Source organism: Oryx dammah, unplaced genomic scaffold, assembly GCF_014754425.2.
Source record: "Oryx dammah isolate SB20612 unplaced genomic scaffold, SCBI_Odam_1.1 HiC_scaffold_8, whole genome shotgun sequence".
Lineage (NCBI taxonomy): Eukaryota > Metazoa > Chordata > Mammalia > Artiodactyla > Bovidae > Oryx > Oryx dammah.
In genome coordinates, this window is record NW_024070192.1 from 18,531,520 (window position 1) to 18,550,651 (window position 19,132).

A 19,132-nucleotide genomic window follows, 5' to 3' on the forward strand; every position below is an offset into this window, starting at 1 on the left:
TACTTACACATTAGGAACCTGAGGCCCACAGGGGAAGGGACTCCCTCAGGATCACACAGTCATTCGGTGGCGGCTCTTCTGATTGGAAGTCCTATGCTTTCTCCTCCATTGCCTTTCTGAGTTCAGTAAACTTGGCAAATGCCACCCCCACCTCCTGTTAGAACTTGGATGGGCGTGGGAGTGATGGCTGAAGTAAATGGAAAATGTGGGCCAGGGACATTTTGGAGAGGGGCTGGCAGGCCACAGTGAGGAAGTTGTCTATGATTTTAAATTTGGGGAGGACAGTCATGCTGACTTGACTTGGGCTTCCCTGATAGCTCAGTTGCTAAAGAATCCGCCTGCAATGCAGGAGACCCCAGTTCAATTCCTGGGTCAGGAAGATCTGCTGGAGAAGGGATAGGCTACCCACTCCAGTATACTTGGTCTTCCCTTGTGGCTCAGCTGGTAAAGAATCTACCTGCAATACGGGAGACCTGGGTTCGATCCCTGGATTGGGAAGATCCCCTGGAGAAGGGAATGGCTACCCATTCCAGTATTCTGGCCTGGAGAATTCCAGTCCATGGTATCACAAAGAGTCAGACACAACTGAGTGACTTTCACTTTCTCATGCTAAAGGATTCTCCTCCAAATCACAGGTCTTCTTCCTGACACTTTCTTCCAAAGTAAAAGCAAAGACTAGATCCCTATGGTGATCTAGTCTGGCCCTCTTCTTCCTTCTTTTAGAAGAGGGGTTAGTGGGCTGACTACTAATAACCAGGGTTGAGGATAATGGAGACTCAGACCAAAAAGGAAGGGTAGATTCTGGGAAACAGAAAAGTGGGTTCTAGGACTCAGGTAGGAGGACCCATTACAGAAGACACCAGAACTTCAGCTGTGAAGTTGAGTACAAAGGGGAATGTCTCATTAGTACTGAGTTAATCCATAGTAATGGGCTTACCTGGTGGCTCAGTGGTAAAATATCTGCCTGCCAATGCAGGAAATGGGGGTTCAATATCTGGGTTGGGAAGATCCCCTGGAGAAGAAAATGGCAACCCACTCCAGTATTCTTTCCTGGAGAGTCCCATGGACAGAGGAGCCTAGTGGGCTACAATCCATGGGGCTGCAAAAGAGTCAGACATGACTGAGGAACTAAACAGTAACAACAGTCTATAGTAATAACCAGCAGGACTTCCCTGAGCACTTTCTGTGTTCCAGGCAAGGTTCATTAATTTACATGAATTAGCTCACTTGTTCATAGCAACAGGTCTTGATATTGGTGCTAGGATCACTTCTGCTTTACAGAGGAGGAAAGGGGCAATGTCTGGGCTAAGCCCACATTGCTAATAGGTGTTGCAGCTAAGATAATTAACCAGCCAGTTTGATATCAGCATCCACAAGCTTAACCACTACATTGTTTTGCCTTTTAGAATTCCAATGAACTGGGCTCTTAAACTGGGTATTCAGGGAATACAAATCCCCTATAATTATGCCCAAAACATCACGTGCCTATGCACATATGCCTTGCTCTGAAAGAAAATCATAGCTTTCATTACATTTTCATGGGTGGGAAAGCTGTTGCCTTGCACTGTCTCAGGGCCAGGATGCACTCTGATCCCTCATCCCCCTGTATCTCTTATCTTGTCCAGATCTTATACTGTACGTCAAGCCTTACTATCTCCTGCCTGGACAATCCCCGTAGCCTGCTGCACTGTCTCCCTAATCCAAGGTCTCCTCCCTTCTGTCCATTCTTTCCAACATCCAAGCAGGATACTATTTCTTCTATCGTAAAAAATGTTCAATCTCTTCTAGTCACCTGAGGATGATATATAAAATCCCCAGGGCTGGGACTTTTTCCTCTGGTGGCCCAGTGCTTAAGACTTCATGCTTCCACTGCAAGGGACACCAGTTCAATTCCTCCTCAGGGGGCTAAGATTCATGTCACATGGTGGGGTTAAAAAAAAAAAAATTCCCCAGCACCTACAATGCCCCGGAATCTGCTTCCCTGTCCTATTTAATCTCTCCTGCTAATTTGTGCTATGACTCCTTGTGACCCCATGGACTACAGCCTGCCAGGCTCCTCTGTCCAGGGAATTTTTCAGGCAAGAATACTGGAGTGGGTTGCTATTTCCTACTTAGAGCATCTTCCCAAGCCAGGAATTAAACCAAGGTCTCTTGTGTCTCCTGCACCTGGGAAGTGATCTCATCTCTCAACTAATGTCCCAATCAATACCAATCCCTCTTCACCTCATTCACTCTTCATGCCCTAGGTCACATGCTGCCTCCTCCAAGAAGCCTTCTTTGACTGACTCAGGTTTCCTTCTCCTTGGCTCCCTGGACTTGGGGGCTCTGATAGCTTAGGTCTCTTGCATGCCCTGCATTGTCTTCAAGTTTCCCTCATACCGCCCTGCTGGCCTTTGAACTTTTTCAGAGCAACCGACTATGACTTTTCACTTTTGTGAGCCAGCACTTGGCACAGGACCTAGCACACAGAAGACTAGCAAGTGTTTGTTGAATGACCTCATGCTATTTGTCAGAAGGGAGTACAAAGGAGTCTAGGCAACTCCATGCTCACTTCCCCAAATACCTGTACTTGTTGGATGAGGAGCCTCACCTTCTTAAGTACAGGAGAGAGCACACCTGTATTTGTGTGTGTGTTTAGAGGGAGTGTTTGGAGACAGCATGGTGCATTATCTATGCTGCTGCTAAGTCCCTTCAGTCGTGTCCAACTCTGTGCGACCCCATAGATGGCAGCCCACCAGCTTCTGCTGTCCCTGGGATTCTCCAGGCAAGAATACTGGAGTGGGTTGCCATTTCCTTTTCCAATTGTCCATGGAGTTAGATAAACGGGGGTTCATATTTGACCATACTGCTAACTGGCTGTGTGACCTTCAGTAAGTTACTTTACCTCTCTGAACTTAGCTGTCCCCTCTATGCAAATAGAATAATACAACTTCCTCACAGGATTGCTGTGGAATTAAATGAATTAACACATTGAAATGGCTAACTCCATGCCCAGCACCTTGGCAGAGGCTCAACAACATGGGTTCCCTTCCCCCATGCTGGAGTTTGCAAACGTGCTGAGATTTGTTATGGGAACCACATGGCTTGAGTTTGTATCTATTTCAGCATATTTGCAAATACATTTTGTCCTAATTTGTATTTTGATCATATTAACAGTTGTATGCAATTCACAGTGATGATGCATGTTTATGTGTTTACATTTGTCTTCCCATGGACAGTGGCATACACTGGAAGTGTGTACACATACTGAGAGTTCTGCAGGGATGTGTCGGTGGGTGGCTGTTGCATGTTGAATGAGTGTGTGGAATGTGTGTGGAGTTGTGTTTGTTATATGCTGCCTACAAAGAGGGGGGGTCCTGAGTGTACGGGGGTGGCTGAAGGTCTGGTCTGTGTGGCATTGTGTATGTGAAGGCTGTGTAGACCAGCACTGCCGCATAGAACTTTCCGCATTATCCAATAGAGTAGCTGTTGACAACAACACGTGCTACTGACAGCTTGAAGTGTGGCTGGTGACACTGAGGAACTGAAGCTCTCGTTGGTTTTAATTTTAATTAATTTAAAAGTAAACAGTCACAGGTACACTAGTGACAGAACCTCAAGCTTATTCTCCACGGACCAAGCCATGTGCTCGCCCCTCCTTCTTATCCCGGAAACCCGTCCATCGCGTCCGGACCCCAGCAGGGAGGCTGAGGCCGCCTCCCCTCCCCCAGCCCCCTACTCCGCCCCCGCCCCAGCTCCCCCCAGTGCCCCCCACCCGCCTCCCGCAAGTCCCCAGGCGAGCGGTGAATCAGCCTGACAATGAGGTGAGTCATTCATGAACTGCTCGGGCCAACCCAGCGGGCGGGAAGCAAACGTCAGCCAGCCCACCCCCCCCAACTCCCCAGTGGGATCGCTCAGCCCCACGCACTGCAGATGTTGAAGAAACTGACGCGGTGGAATCGAGGCACCAAAGCTCTTCTCCTTGGCCCCTCCCCTCTGGTTTGCAATCCATTCATTCCCCCAGCCCCTTTCTCCCTCTCCGCTGGCATGTGAGTCATCATAAGATCTACGCCTCCAGTCCGACACCCACCTCCCCAAGCCTTCCGCGTGCGGTCTTCTTCCACGGTTGCGGGGTGAAGGCAGGGAGGCTGGACCCCTGGGTGGGGGGGTGCCAAGGTCGGCCCCTAGAAGCGACGCTGACTCTCTCCGGACCGTGGGGGAGGGCAGGACTCAGGACAGACTGCAGCTGGCTAGATTCCTGCGAGCCATGTCCAGCTTGCCTGGAGCACGGAGGCAAACGGGGCAGCAGGGAAGGAGCTGCTCAAGCTTGTTGTCTGGGGCACCTGTGGCTGGTGGCGAGGAGGGGATGGAGTAACGGCAAGAGTATTCTTCTGGTTTCCAGGGAGATCCCACAGTGTCCCCCCAGTACCTAACAGTCTTCAGAACCTGGTAGCTTCTCCCCTCTGCACTTCCGGGACCTGTTCCTCCAAGGACCAATCTGAATCCCACCACCGGGTATCAGTCAACCTTTTTATCTAGGATTGAACTTAACCTGAGGCTTCTGACTTGGACAACTGGGTCCCAGGGTGGTGTCCCTTACAAGGTGGTAAATAAATCATCAAAAGCTTTAAAAGTGCGTAGACCCTTTGACAAAACGGGCTTCCCAGGTGGCTCAGTGGTAAAGAATCTACCTGCCAGTGCAGGAGACGCCAGAAATACAGGTTCGATCCCTGGGTCAGAAAGATTCCCTGGAGAAGGGAATGGCAACCCTCTCCAGTATTCTTGCCTGGAAAATCCCATGAACAGGGGTGCCTGGCGGGCCACAGTCCAAGGGGTTGCAGAGAGTCACACACGACTGAGCAGGCACGAGTGCATGCATGCAAGATATTTGACAAAACAGCTCCACCTCTACGAAAAACAATAATTGATGTGTGCAAGGATTTAGCTATAAGAAAGCAGATCACAGCATTATTTAAAATGGTGAAAAATTGAAAACAACCCAAATGTCCATCAAAAAGGGACTGAATAAAGAAACTGGTAAAACAACACCATGGGGGACCTGCCTGGTGGTCCAGAGGCTCAGACTCCATGCTCCCAAAGCAGGGCAGCTGGGTTTGATCTTTGATTAAGGAGCTAGATCCCACAAGCAGCAACTAATAGTTCTCATGTCACAACTAAAAATCCTGAGAGCCTCAAGGAGAATCGAAGTTTATGCCTACTGCAGCATAAAAGCCCCAGCTCAATCAAATAAATAAATAATATTTAAAAAAAAACAATGGAATACTGCTCAACCTTTAAAAATGAGGCTGTGGAAGAAGATTTAATGCCATGGGAATATTTTCATGATACAAAAAAATAAATAGTAAGATACTGTGTGATATAATGTGATATAATTTTTCTTGAAAAAATATAAACATGGGAAAAATTAGAAAAGCATTTACCTAATTACTAATAATTGTTCTCATTGAATTATGCACTTAGGAGTGATTTTATTTTCTTCTTTGTACTTCTCCGATCTCCCTCCCACCCCTTGTTTCTACATTAAGAGTGTATGAATTTTTACAGCAGAAAAAAATATTATTTATTTATTAAATATTTTAAAAAGCTACTTGTGGGGGAGATAATGGAAATTAACTGTAAATGGGCATTTTATTGGGTGATAAAAATGTTTTTGAAACCAGACTATGTGACGGTTGTACATGTTGGTAAATTTACTTAGAAAATGTTGAATTGTATACTTAAAATGGGTTCTTTTGTTTAAAATTTCTTAACAAAAACCACTTCCTGGGGGCTTCCCTGGTTGCTCAGTGGGAAAGAATCCGCCTGCCAATGCCAGTAGACATAGGTTCAATCTCTGATCTGGGAAGATCCCACATACTGTGGAGCAACTAAGCCCCTGAGCCACAAGCAACTTCTGAGCCTGTGCTCTAAAACAGGGGAACCGCAACTATTGAGCCCATGTGCCTCCATAACTAGAGAAAAGCCTCTGCAGCAACGAAGACCCAGCACAGCCAAAAATAAGTAAATAAATAAAATTATTAAAACAAAACAAAAAAATCATTTCATGGGCTGTCTTCCAACCTGACCTTGAGGTCTAGGAGTAGGGACTGTCAGATAAAATACAGGGCAACCATTTAAATCTGAGTTTCCGATAAGGAATACCTTTTTAAATACAAATATAAAAATAATATAAGTTTTTTTAAGGCATGATCACTCACCTAGAGCCAGACATCCTGGAATGTGAAGTCAAGTAGGCCTTAGAAAGCATCATTATGAACTAGTGGAGGTGATGGAATTCCAGTTGAGCTATTTCAAATCCTGAAAGATGATGCCGTGAAAGTGCTGCCCTCAATATGCCAGCAAATTTGGAAAACTCAGCAGTGGCCACAGGACTGGAAAAGGTCAGTTTTCATTCCAATCCCAAAGAAAGGCAATGCCAAAGAATGCTCAAACTACCACACAATTGCACTCATCTCATATACTAGTAAAGTAATACTTAAAATTCTCCAAGCCAGGCTTCAGGGATACATGAACCATGAAGTCCCAGATATTCAAGCTGGTTTTAGAAAAGGCAGAGGAACCAGAGATCAAATTGCCAACATCCGATGGATCATCGAGAAAGCAAGAGAGTTCCAGAAAAACATCTATTTCTGCTTTATTGACTATGCCAAAGCCTTTGACTGTGTGGATCACAATAAACTGTGGAAAATTCTGAAAGAAATGGGAATACGAGACCACCTGACCTGCCTCTTGAGAAACCTGTATGCAGGTCAGGAAGCAATAGTTAGAACTGGACATGGAACAACAGACAGGTTCCAAATAGGAAAAGGAGTACAAGGCTGTATATTGTCACCCTGCTTATTTAACTTATATGCAGAGTACATCATGAGAAATGCTGGGCTGGAGGAAGCACAAGCTGGAATCAAGATCGCTAAGAGAAACATCAATAACCTCAGATATGCAGATGACACCACCCTTATGGCAGAAAGTGAAGAACTAAAGAGCCGCTTGATGAAAGTGAAAGAGGAGATTAAAAAAGTTGGCTTAAAGCTCAACATTCAGAAAACTAAGATCATGGCATCCAGTCCCATCACTTCATGGGAAATAGATGGGGAAACAGTGGAAACAGTGGCTGACTTTATTTTTCTGGGTTCCAAAATCACTGCAGATGGTGATTGCAGCCATGAAATTAAAAGACTCTTACTCCTTGGAAGGAAAGTTATGACCAGCCTAGACAGCATATTGAAAAGCAGAGACATTACTTTGCCAACAAAGGTCTGTCTAGTCAAGGCTATGGTTTTTCCAGTGGTCATGTATGGATGTGAGAGTTGGACTGTGAAGAAAGCTGAGCGCCGAAGAATTGATGCTTTTGAACTGTGGTGTTGGAGAAGACTCTTGAGAGTCCCTTGGACTACAAGGAGATCCAACCAGTCCATCCTAAAGGAGATCAGTCCTGGGATTTCTTTGGAAGGATTGATGCTGAAGCTGAAACTCCAATACTTTGGCCACCTGATGCGAAGAGCTGACTCATTGGAAAAGACCCTGATGCTGGGAAAGATTGAGGGCAGGAGGAAAAGGGGATGACAGAGGATGAGATGGTTGGATGGCATCACCGACTCAATCGACATGGGTTTGGGTGGACTCCAGGAGTTGGTGATGGACAGGGAGGCCTGGCGTGCTGGGATTCATGGGGTCACAAAGAGTCAAACACAACTGAGTGACTGAACTGAACTTAAAGGCATGAACTCTTTATATAAGTATACAAAATTATTCCTTGTTTATCTGAAATGTAAATTTAACTGCGCAGTCTTTCTTTTCTTTTTTCCCTAATTCTGGCAACCCTAGTCTGGAAGCCTTGTTCCTATAGCATCTCTGGGGCATCTGGGCTTGCACCCCTACCCACCCCTAGAGCAATTCTACAATGTCTGGGACAGTGGGATGGGAACCCAGGATCTGCAAATAGCAAGGTGAAAAAGTGTGGGGCAGAGGTCATTTCTGGTGTAGAAGATGAGTTCCTTGCTCAGGGAGTGGGAGTGCCAGTAGCATTTCAGCTGGCCCAAACCAAGGGGTGATAACATCAAGGCTGGAGATGAGGGTTGGGCTTACCCTTTGCCATGTCCTGTGCTGGCTCTTCACACAAGTACCCTCATGTCCTGCTCTGGCAACCCAGAGTGGCGGAGGTTACTGTCCTTTATTATGGATGAGGAAATTCTAAGAGATAAAGTATCAAATGAATTTCCAAGTTCACATAGCTAGTTCAGTGGCAGAGCCTCAATCCAGGTCTAGATCTTTACTCTTTCAGTGGGCTTGGGTCTAGTGGTTAAACTAATCGTGTTCTCGGCTCTGATAACCTGGGGTCAGATCCCTGTATCTTAACTTACCGAATCTGTGGCTTTGGGCAAGTTCCTTAAGTCTCCTGGGCCTCGGATCCTTCATCTTTAAAGTGGGGATGATGATAACAACAATAGCAACAACACTCATCTTGAGGAGTTGGCAGGATGAAGTCAAATGGGGTGGGTAAAGTCTAGTCTGCTGCTCTGTCTGATGGACAGGATGAATTCTCAATGGATATGCCAGAGAGTCCCTATAAAGATGATGGAATGTGCCTTCCAGACATGTAACTCAAGGCCTTCCTATTGGGGTGTCTGGGTCTGTAAGGAGTTCCCAGGAGAAAGAGGACACGGATGTCTTTGCCTATACAGAGGAGACCTCTCAAACCTGGGGAGACCTCATCTGGCACTGCACCCAGATAGCATGGGTCCTACCCTGGTCATTTTTTTTTTTTTTTTAGTATTTTACTTATTTATTTGGCTGTGCTGGGTCTTAGTTGAGGCACGCAGGATCTTTGATCCTTGCAGCATTCAAGATTGTTAGTTGTGGCCTGTGGGATCTAGTTCCCTGACCAAGGATTGATCACAAGCGCCCTGTACTGGGAGCACGGAGTCTTAGCCACGGGACCACTAAGAAAGTTCCCTCTGCCCTGGTCTTGCCACTTACTGATTGCTTAACATCACGGGGCCTCTGTCTCCTTATTTATAAGATGGAATCCATAGCATCTACCTTGTAGAATTGTGGTGAGAATGGTAATATACGTGACAGAACCTTCCAAAAGGAAGTCTCTCAATACATGTTTATGCAGAAAGGGGGCAAAATGTATGTCAACTGTAGGTGACCTGCTGGAGGGAAGCCAACTGGGCCAGGGAAGCCAAGTGGCTGGGCCCAGGCCCCTCCATGTGTCTTGTTCTCTGTTGTTTCATGACCTCAGGGGCAAGAGGGTCTCCCAGCATCAAAGAGTCCAGTCGTCCCATTACAGAGGGGAAACTGAGGCTCAGAGAGGGCAAACGTTTGGCCTGAGCTTCTATAGGCTGAGTTGGCTTGTGTCTCGCAGGCTCCCTTCTTTGCCACTGCTTCATTCTGCTTCTTGGGGCTCTCTTGTCTCATATGCTCCCAGAGGGCAGGCATGTTTGTACCCTCCATCCCCTCCCTGGTGCGCATGCCCCGCCCAGAGACATACTCTAGAGGGACTGCGGACCGGACGTACAGGATATGACTGGCCAGAGCTGCCCTAGCACTGTTCAGGAGGCCTTGAATCCTGAGCAGGCAGGCAGGAACCCGGTACAGTTCAGGAAATCTGGGCCTCACTTCCAGCTCCCAGCAGGGCGGTGGAAAAGAGGGTAGGTTTCCTTTTCAGCTACAGCCTCACTGGAACAACCTCCTGCCCGTTGTCTTGCTGCTAGCAGGGTAAGAAGCCTCAGTGAGACGCCTCACTCTGGGTCCCTAGCTTGGGGAGTCGAGCTGAGAAATTTTATCGTAAGGTCTCACCTCTGTTCCAGGCCTCCTGGTCACTTGCTGTCCTTTAGCTGCTGTGGGAAGCTCTTGGTCCATATACAGGCAGCTTTTTTCAGCTTTGTCTCTAAATAACATATATATTAAAGGTACCATGACAATTGGTGATAGCTGCACCTAAAACAGTCTCTATTTTTAAACAAATTCATAGCTTCTTCTAGGAGCCACCATGCTGGCTTTCTCAAGGCTTGGTCATTGCTGACTGAAGAGACAGTCACCTGCTTCCAGTCTCTGGGCCAAGAAGGCAGGAGGTAGGAGGCCTGGGAAGGGACAGAAGGTGTCAAGCACCAGGTCAAGTGAGGAATGACTGGGGCCGGCATCTCCTTCCGGGGCCCACTTATTATTTTTTTTTATTTTTAAGTCTTTTGTTGAATATGTTACAATATTGCTTGTTTTGATGTTTTGGTTTTTGGGCCAAGAGGCATGTGGGATCCTAGCTCCCCGACCAGAGATTGAACCTGCACCCCCTGCATTGGAAGGTAAAGTCTTAACTACTGGACCACCAGGCAAGTTCCCCCACCACACATACTTGTTTTGTTTTTGCTTTTTTTAAGCTACAGCTCTAGAATTGTTAGCTCACAGAGCTGGAAAAATCCTTAGACATCATCCATTGAATCATACCATTTTACAGATGAGCAAACTGAGGCCAGAAGGGTAGCAGCTTACATAGGCCCCTATCTGTTGCTCTTCTCCCAAACATCTCAGCTAGTCAAGCATGACTATATCCTGGATGCTGGCCTGAAACTGTTTTTTTTTTTTTTTGCCCCAAGTCTGGAGGAGAGGGCCCTGGGAAGAAGGCAGGAGAGAGAGGGGAGAAAAAGTGGTTTTTCCACCTTTCCTTCTCAGCCTCACCTGTTAGAGCCTCCAGAAATGTCTCCAGCTGGAAGGAAGGAAATCTAGTCCAACACTGTCACCCTACAAGAAATAGAGGCCCACAGAGAAGAAGGGATTTGTCCAGGATCACACCGGGAGACCTGGGCCATACTTAGGCATCCTGAGGGCAGTTTACATTACAATTCTCTGTGACATGCCTTTTGCTTTGTGTCTTGGGGCACATGAATTGTTTGCCCTGAAATAAACTCATTTTTGGCTCTTGTGTGTTTGCTCAGTAACTCTGTCATATCCAAGTGTTAGCAACCCCATGGACTGTAGCCTGCCAGGCTCCTCTGTCCACAGACTTGTCCAGGTAAGAATACTGGAGTGGGTTGCCATTTCTTACTCCAGGTGATCTTTCTGACGCAGGGACTGAACCCACGTCTCTTGCATCTCCTGCATCGGTAGGTGGATTCTTTACCACTGTGCCACCTGGGAAGCCCCTTGGCTCTTGGGCATATTGTAATCACCCATGGACAGGACTGAACCTTAAAGCATCCTGAAGGAATAAAGATCCAGCCTAAACTTTGAAGCCCAGCACTACTCTGGATGCCGTCATCACATCTAATTTGGGATTTTCAGAGGGTCAGAGCTGAAAGGGACCACAGAGAACAGCAGTCCAGTCCTGTTTCCCAGATAAGGACACCAAGGCCTAGAGGGACTTACCCAATAGCACACCGGGATGGAGTGATCCTGTGCTGTGCTGTGCTTAATCACTCAGTCGTGTCTGACTCTTTTCAAACACATGGACTACTGCCCTCTGTCCCTGGGGATTTTCCAGGCAAGACTACTGGAGAGGGTTGCCCTATCCTCCTCCAGGGGATCTTTCTGACCCAGGAATTGAACCAGGATCTCCTGCCATTGCAGATGGATTCTTTACCAGCTGAGCTACCAGGAAAGCCCTGAGTGATCCTAGGACCCAGGTTTTCTTGTCTCCCGTCCTGTTTTCTTATTTTTTGTCATCCCCAAAGTAACTAGTATTGTGCTGACCTCATGATTTTTCAATGAGGTCAATATATTCTTACTGAATGAACTAGAAACAACATGTTTCTGTGAATAAGTTGCCCTTGGTAATTGACAAAAGTGTTAAAGAATGCCTATTTCCTGTGATAAATATCTAGTAAATGTGTGTTGCATGAGTTTATCAGCTTAGTTCTTCCTTGTTCTGTATTATTTTCCACTTGACGCTGTATTTAGGCACAGCTGTGGTGACTATTTCTCCACCAGGCACTCTTTGGAGGCCAGCAGGGCCACCTAAAGTGTTGCTCCACTGGAGACCAGAACTCTAGGCTGGAACACTCTACAAGGGTTGCCCCAGAGCCTCTAGAATTCTATCCATGGATCTGGGTGAGAGTTTCAGGTGAGGGCACATTGGTACTGGGTGCCTCATCTGTTTCGCCAAACAATGCTAACTTTATTTATTAATTAAAAAAATATATTTATTTGGCCGGACCAGATCTTAGTTGCGTCACTTGGAATCTTTGATCTTTAGTTGCGGCATGTGGAATTGGCAGCATTCAAACTCTTAGTTGCGGCATGTGGGATCTAGTTCCCTGACCAGGGATGGAACCTGGGTCCCCTACACTGGGAGCATAGAGTCTTAGTCATTGGACCACCAGGGAAGTCCCCAGGTAATGCTGACTTTAGATGCTGGGTGAGTGAGAGGCGGGTAGAGGAGATGGGGGTATCTGTGAGTTCCATAGCATCCACTGATTAGGGAGGAAGGCTGCCCTCTGTCTTGCTCCAAGAACTGGCCAGGACATTTCTGGTGACTTCCGACAGGAGTAGGAGCTCCCAGAGCCCCTAGCAGTGTGGCTCACCAGTCCTCATTCCTTCTCCCCAGCCCTGATGCCTCCTTCTCAAAGTCCAATGGTGCTGCCAACCCGTCAGGTTATAGGTTAAACACCTGGCTCTTCTCCAAGATTAATTTCCTTCTACCAAGAATCCAAATTCACTGCTGGGTCCCAGGGTCAGAAGTTTTCCAGTCAACTAGTTGATCTCTTCTGCCTCATCATTCTACATGGGGAATCTGAGGCACTGGTTAAGGAGACAACCTTGTAATCCCCGTTTCCATGGTGAATGGTCCTGGCCATGGCTCACCTTAGGGACTCCTAGGGCTTCCCTGGTAGCTCAGCTGGTAAAGGATCTGTCTGCAATGCAGGAGATCTGGATTCGATTTCTGGGTGGGGAAGATCTCCTGGAGGAGATTTCTTGCCTGGGAAATCTTGCCTGGGATTTCTTGCCTGGGAAATCCTATGGACAGAGGGGCCTGGCAGGCTACAGTCCATGGGGTCACAAAGAGCCGACTCGACTAACACTTTCACTTTCACTGGTGGCTCAGTAAAGAATCCACCTGCAATATGGGAGACCTGGGTTAGATTCCTGGGTTGGGAAGATCCCCTGGATGAGGGCATGGCAATCCACTCCAGTATTCTTGCCTGGAGAATCCCCATGGACAGAGGAGCCTGGTGGGCTACAATCCATGAAGTCACAAAGAGATGCACATGACTGAGCGACTAAGCACAGCACAGCACAGGGACTCATAACAAAAGATAGTTTTATTCTCTGTGAGAGACCTCTAAGATCCTTAAAGGTAGTTTCATTTCTATATCGCCAGAACTTTCTGTTTATACTCAAGAAACATACGAAGAATTCATGGGGAAATATTTAATCCCACTTACCAGATAAGAAAAAATCTGAAGACTCATCAGGGCCACATATGATGAATTTTTCTAACTTCTGGGGCATTTGGCTATGGCAGGGACAAGGTGTTCATCTCAGAAACCTCCAGAGATCAGGGCTAGAGTGTTGAACTTGGGAGTCCAGTTACCCCAGGTCCTTTCCCTAGTATCTAGGGGACAGCCAGAGAGATCTGAGTTTGAATCCGAGTTCTTGCTTGCATGAACTCTGTGACTCTGGGCAAGTTATTTAGATTCTCTGGGCTTCAGTCCCTTCATCTGTGGAATGGGAAGGGCTTGACCATAAGACATTTATTGACATCTATTGTACCTAATGGGAAGATTTTCCCACATGTTCTGAGATCCTGAGAGAAAAAACTCTAGAGTCTTCAATGTCTCTGAACCTGTATCTGCTATGTGTCAGGTGGAGTTCTAGGTGCTAGAAAGGCAAAAAAAAATATATATGACCTTACTGCTTTTTCCAGGCAACTCCTACTCTGCTTGGGGAAGCAAAACATAAGCACTGAAAAAGCAAAACTTCAACCGAACCTAACCATCCAAGAGATGTCATAAGATTGCATAAGAATCACAGCAAATGCAGGACTTCCCTAGCAGTCCAGTGGTTAAGTCTCCTTTCAACACAGGGGGCATGGTTTTGATCTCTGGTGGGAGAACTAAGATCCCACATGCCGTGTGGCCTGGCTAGGAAAAAAACAAGAATGACAGCAAATGGCACCATCATTATAGGACAGACACAAGAAGACCCCTGTCTTGGAGTGACATGGAATGACTTTTTGAGGTGGCCTTTCTGCTCAGAGTCCACAATCAAAAACTGTTTATCTTTGGGACTTCGGTGGTGGTTGTTCAGTGGTTAAGAATCTGCCTTGCAATGCAGGAGATGTTGGTTCCATCCCTGGTTGGAGACCTAAGATCCCACAAACTGCAGAGCAACTAAGCCTGCCTGATGCAAGGAAAGATCCACATGACATAACGAAGAGCTTGTGAGCAGCAACTAAGACTTGATGCAGCCAAATAAATAAATATTTCAAAAAAGAAGTTATCTTAAAAAAAAAAAAAACTACTCACCTTTGCTTAATTTAATACTCCTCAGAGGAAGAGATGGACACTAATCCAATAATGCTATAAGTAGATGTATATTTACAAATTGTTATCAGGGTCAGTGAAGGCATGCAACCTTAACATAACAAGAGGATCCAACTTAAAACGACCAAGGAAGGCTTCTTACAGGAATTTATATATATATATATATATTTTGGACCATGCCCATGCAGCTTGTGGGATCTTTGTTCCCCAACCAGGGATTGAACCCAGGCCCTTGGTAGTGAAAGCATGGGGTCTTAAGGAAGTGACATTTAACTGAGTGCTATGGATGAATAAGAGTTAGCCAGGCCGGGAAGAGGGGAGGGTAGCATTTCAGAAAGAGAAAAAACTGACCAGCCTGTACAAAGGTCCTGAGGAACAAGAGGTTAGCTTTTCAAGGCTGTGAGAGAAAGCCACAACGGCTGAAGTACAGAGAGCTAAAGGAAGAGAGGTGAGGTGGGACCAGATCATGTAGAAGTTTCTGTTTTTTTTTTTTTTCCTTTTTCAAATATGAGGAGAGGACGAGCTGCAGCAAAATTACTAAAAATGAAGATTGTAGGCCCATCCCCACTGAAAAACAAACACTATCACTGGGGTTCAGGAGTCAGCATTTTGAACATGTTCTTTAGGTAATTTGTGAGTACCCTAAAGTTTGAAAGCCAGTTTTCTGGGCCAGACACAGATTTCAGTGACAAAACTGGACAGCTTTTAAGCCCTCCCTTGATTAAATTTGTGTTCTGAAAAGGTCATTCTGGCTTTGGGAGATGGCTGGGATGATGCAGGGAGTGGACTGGCCAGGGCGGCGGCCAGAATATCTCAAATGAGAGATGATTTGACTTCAAAAAAGGGGTGGGGATGGACATGGGTGAGACTTATGCATGAGCTACTTTGTATGAAGAACCTTTTTTATTTATGATAGAAACATTTATATATTCCCTTTTTCCGATCAGATAAATGATACATGATAGTTGCAAAATTTCAGATATACAGAAAAAGATAAAGAGGAAAGCAAAGGTAAATATTTTGGCATAAATTCTTATAGGCTTATTAATGCACATTCATATTCAGACATATGGATGTAGTATGTAGTTTGTTGTTTATAATAATGGAAGGGGGAGAGACAAAAAAATAATGGAACAATTCTGTAGTACTTGTTTCCTGATTTTCAAGAAAACCACGTATCTTGAGCATCTTTTAAGGCCTATACAGATTTGTATCATTTTAAATGTCTGGATCTGGATGGGATTCCACTGAGTGGATGTGCCCTAGTTTATTAGCTAATCCTCTCCTGATGGATATTTAGGTTCTTTCCAACTTTTCACATCATTAGAAGCAATCTCTTTCCTTCCATACTCATTTTTAGGCACAGCAATGTTATTTCCTTAGGATACATTTTCGTTAGTGGAATTAGTGAGTTACTGAGTTGTAGAAGAGGATGGCACCGAAGCCAGGGACCGGAAGTCTTCCTTTTGAAGGCTTTGGACTGTTACAACCCTGTCCTGGCCTTTCCCAGTCTTTTTTTTTTTTTTTTTTGCCTTGACACAGATTTAGTGTGTGCGGTCGGAGCTGGCGGGTTCGAGGCTTGTCCCAGACATCCACCCCCAGCATGGCCCCCTAGCTGGGGCCTCCAAGGCCCTCCCAGCCCCTAGGAATCCATCCCCAGGTCCCCTCCCCCACCACGGGAGGGCGTGTTAGGGAGAAGCTTAGGCAGGCAACGATTGCACCATCCAAGGTCTGAAAAGGAAGTGGAGGAAGAGCAGGGAGGAAAATCGTGCATCCCAAGGGCCGAGCCCCCAGGAACCAAACCCGTAAGCCCGCAACGCTCCTTCCAACACTGCTCACAGGGCTCGGATCCCTTGCCTTCCTCCCCTTCCCCAGCCCAACCCTTTGCGGGTACTGGCCCTTTAAGCAGCTGTCACGGTGGCGCTGTTGGCCCCGCCCGGCAGGGAGGGCCAAGAAAGAGGGGAGGGGTTGGAGGTGGCTGAAGTTGCGGGGGGGGGGTCTGGCTCTATTTTTAGCACCGGGCAGGGTCACGTGACGGGAGTGACGTCTCCGAATGTTGTTGTTGGTGGCGGCGGCGAGCGGAGCCGGAGGAGCCGCCGCAAAGATGGAGGAGCCGTCGAGGAGGTGCTGCCGCTGCTGCCGCCGCCGCTGCTGCCGCCGCCGCCCGCGAAGCCGGAGCTCGAGCCGCAGGGGGTGAGCGCGCCGCACCAGCCCCGATCCCATCTCCCCCAGGCTCCCCGGACGCGACACAGTGCCCCCTCCTCCTGCCGTCGCTGCCCGCGGGCTCCCCGAGCGCGCGCCGAGCTCCGCGCCCCTCTTCCTTCCTCCCGGCGCCCGGGTGCCAGGCGGCGCCCCCCGGGAGCATCGCCAGCCCGGGAGCCGGGCCTCGGGGTTACTACCCGCGCCCCTCCCTGCCCCTCCCAGGCAGGGGCGCCTTTCCTACAGGTAAGGGAGGGGCCCGTCTTCCCGCTACCCACACCCCCAAATGGCCGGGAGACCGGCCGGGGCTGTCTGATTTGCCCTCTCCCGGGCTGCGCGCTGTGCGTTGCAGAGCGATTTGAGCCCTGCACCTGAATTCTTTGCAGACCCCTCTTCGCTGGACAGCCTTTCTTGGTACTCTGAGGTGAGGGGCGCCCCCACCCCACAGCGCTTCTACCCATACCTGGGAACGCATCCTTGATTTTGTGTCCTTGACTTACATGCCCGAGGAGGGGGCCGGCGGGCCCACCTTACTTCTCTCTCCCATTATTCGCACCCTTTCCCTAGTGAGGCGTTACTGCGTTTGTTCCCACCCTCTTCTCCTGTCTGACACCCTGGAGCCAGAGAGAGAGCTAGGGGATGAAAGCTACCCCCCCCCCACTTCTTGTCTGGGGTGGATGCCCCCCATTTTTCATCCTGGGTCTGTGTCTCACAGAGGGAGGGGGCGCTGCCTGTGCCTTTTAACTTGGGGGGAGCTGCTTCCCTACCCCACCCTTCTCTGGGGTCCTGGGGGAGATGAGAACTGGCTGGGTAATAAGTAATTAATCTGGGAGGCTGGTTGGTTGGGGAGAAGAGGGGAAGGTGGGAATGCCTCATTTTGGGGAGGAGGTGACCATCTGATAATCGCCGGATGGCCTTCTGAGGTGAGGTGTATCCCTAAAGAGGAAGGGTGGCAGCTGCAGCTGCTTTGGGGTGCTCAAGAGACCCACCAGTCTGACAGTGACCACTGTGCTTCCGGGGCCTGGAATTAGCTTTGGCAGTTGGGGTAAGTGGGTTTGGTGGTAACTGGGTTCAAGGTCCAACTGGGAGGGAAGGATGGAGTCAGACCATAGGAACAAAAGGAGGCAGGGGATGAGAGATCCAGGAGTCTTAGCCAGAAGGACCCCTGACCAGTCTGCTTTGGAGGACTGGAGCCTGGAGCTGGGTCCTGCCTTGGGCCTCTTCAGGTTTAGAGGATGTAGGCAGGAAGGGTCCTCCGTTTGAGTTCTAGGCACCAGAGTTCCTCAGCCTGTGCTGGCTGTTGAGACGCTGGGCTGGGCTGGGCATGGTGGGTGAGCCATGTTGGGGGCTGCCTGCATTTTCATTTCAGTCTTCCCCCCTTCTCTTCCTCTTAAACACAAAGCTTGGGGAGCTCTTGGTTTGCCTTCTGCCCCTTCTCTTGAAACCTCCCTTTGCTTTTCTCCCCTTGGACTTGATTATGGGCTGTGTCCAGACAAGGCAGGCAGGGGTCTCTGAGTTAGAGGACTGGGTCCGCCAGCATCTCCACTCTATCCTGGGAAGGTATGCATGCGGGGAGCCGGAGAGCAGATACAAGGTGCTGTTTACCTGGGGGCAAGGATGGAGGACACATTAGCTCTGTGCCAACCTCCCCTTCCCAGTGTACCCTCCTCTGTGGCTGGATGGAGTAATGGAGTGGGGGGGTGGTGGCTGGCAGTATCACATGCCCCACCCACTGTAAGTAGCTGCAGAGACAAAGGTTTGCTTTCCCTTCCCTAGGGGTGGCATGTTAGCTGTGTGTTTAGAAATGGGGCCTGGGGGGCACGGGTAGTTTGTGTTTCTGCAGGGAGGAGGGGGGCAACAGCTATAGGAGCTGGGGAGAGTGCAGTTGGTGCTGAAGTACCAGCTGCTCTTTAATAATTAATTCTTCCTACTCACATCCCTTTGAGGAGGGATGTCTGGAACACGGCATCAGGCTCAGCCAGCCTGCTAGAGGACGCACTCCTCTTGGTGGGGGGTGGGGGAGAGACGGCGAGGGGGGGCGGTTCTTGGCGTTTTTGGAGCACTGTCGCTTGCTCATGAATGAAAACCTGATGCAGCCCGTGAGGGGGCCCATTGTAGCCGACTTTGGCTAATTAAACTTTCTCTGCCTTTCTTCTCCCCCACCCCACCTCACCCCAGCCCCAGCCCCAGCCCTTTCTTGAATGGGGACCCTGTCTGGTAGTGCTGGTGAGGGGGTATCCTTCTGCCTGAGGTTTTAGGGCAAACAGACCCGGTCTTCTGCCCTCTGCCTCATCCCTCCCTCCCCTCTCACCACCCCCCCTCTTTTTTTTCTAGAAATAGCAGCCTCCCTCCATCTGGCTTGTGCAGATGCCTGGAGCTGCGTCTGAGCAGACAAACAGAAATGGGCCGATTGCAAAAATGAATTTGTCAGCCTGGTGCCTTTTTTCCTCCCC

At 48.3% G+C, this 19,132-nt stretch overlaps 1 protein-coding gene across 6 annotated transcripts in view; it reads left to right on the top strand.

Moving 5' to 3' along the window:
- The first annotated feature begins 16,540 nt into the window (after positions 1-16,540).
- The window catches only part of HDAC5 (histone deacetylase 5), a 38,497-nt gene continuing 35,905 nt past the window's right edge, over positions 16,541-19,132 (top strand). Inside the window, exon 1 of one of the 6 annotated variants that reach the window (XM_040245191.1) lies at positions 16,541-16,673. The gene's annotated coding sequence lies outside the window, so the exon portion shown is untranslated. Of the gene's footprint in view, positions 16,674-16,745; positions 16,926-19,132 lie in introns of those variants that run through there. The other 5 variants (XM_040245190.1, XM_040245192.1, XM_040245187.1 and 2 more) reach the window with 5 other exon arrangements.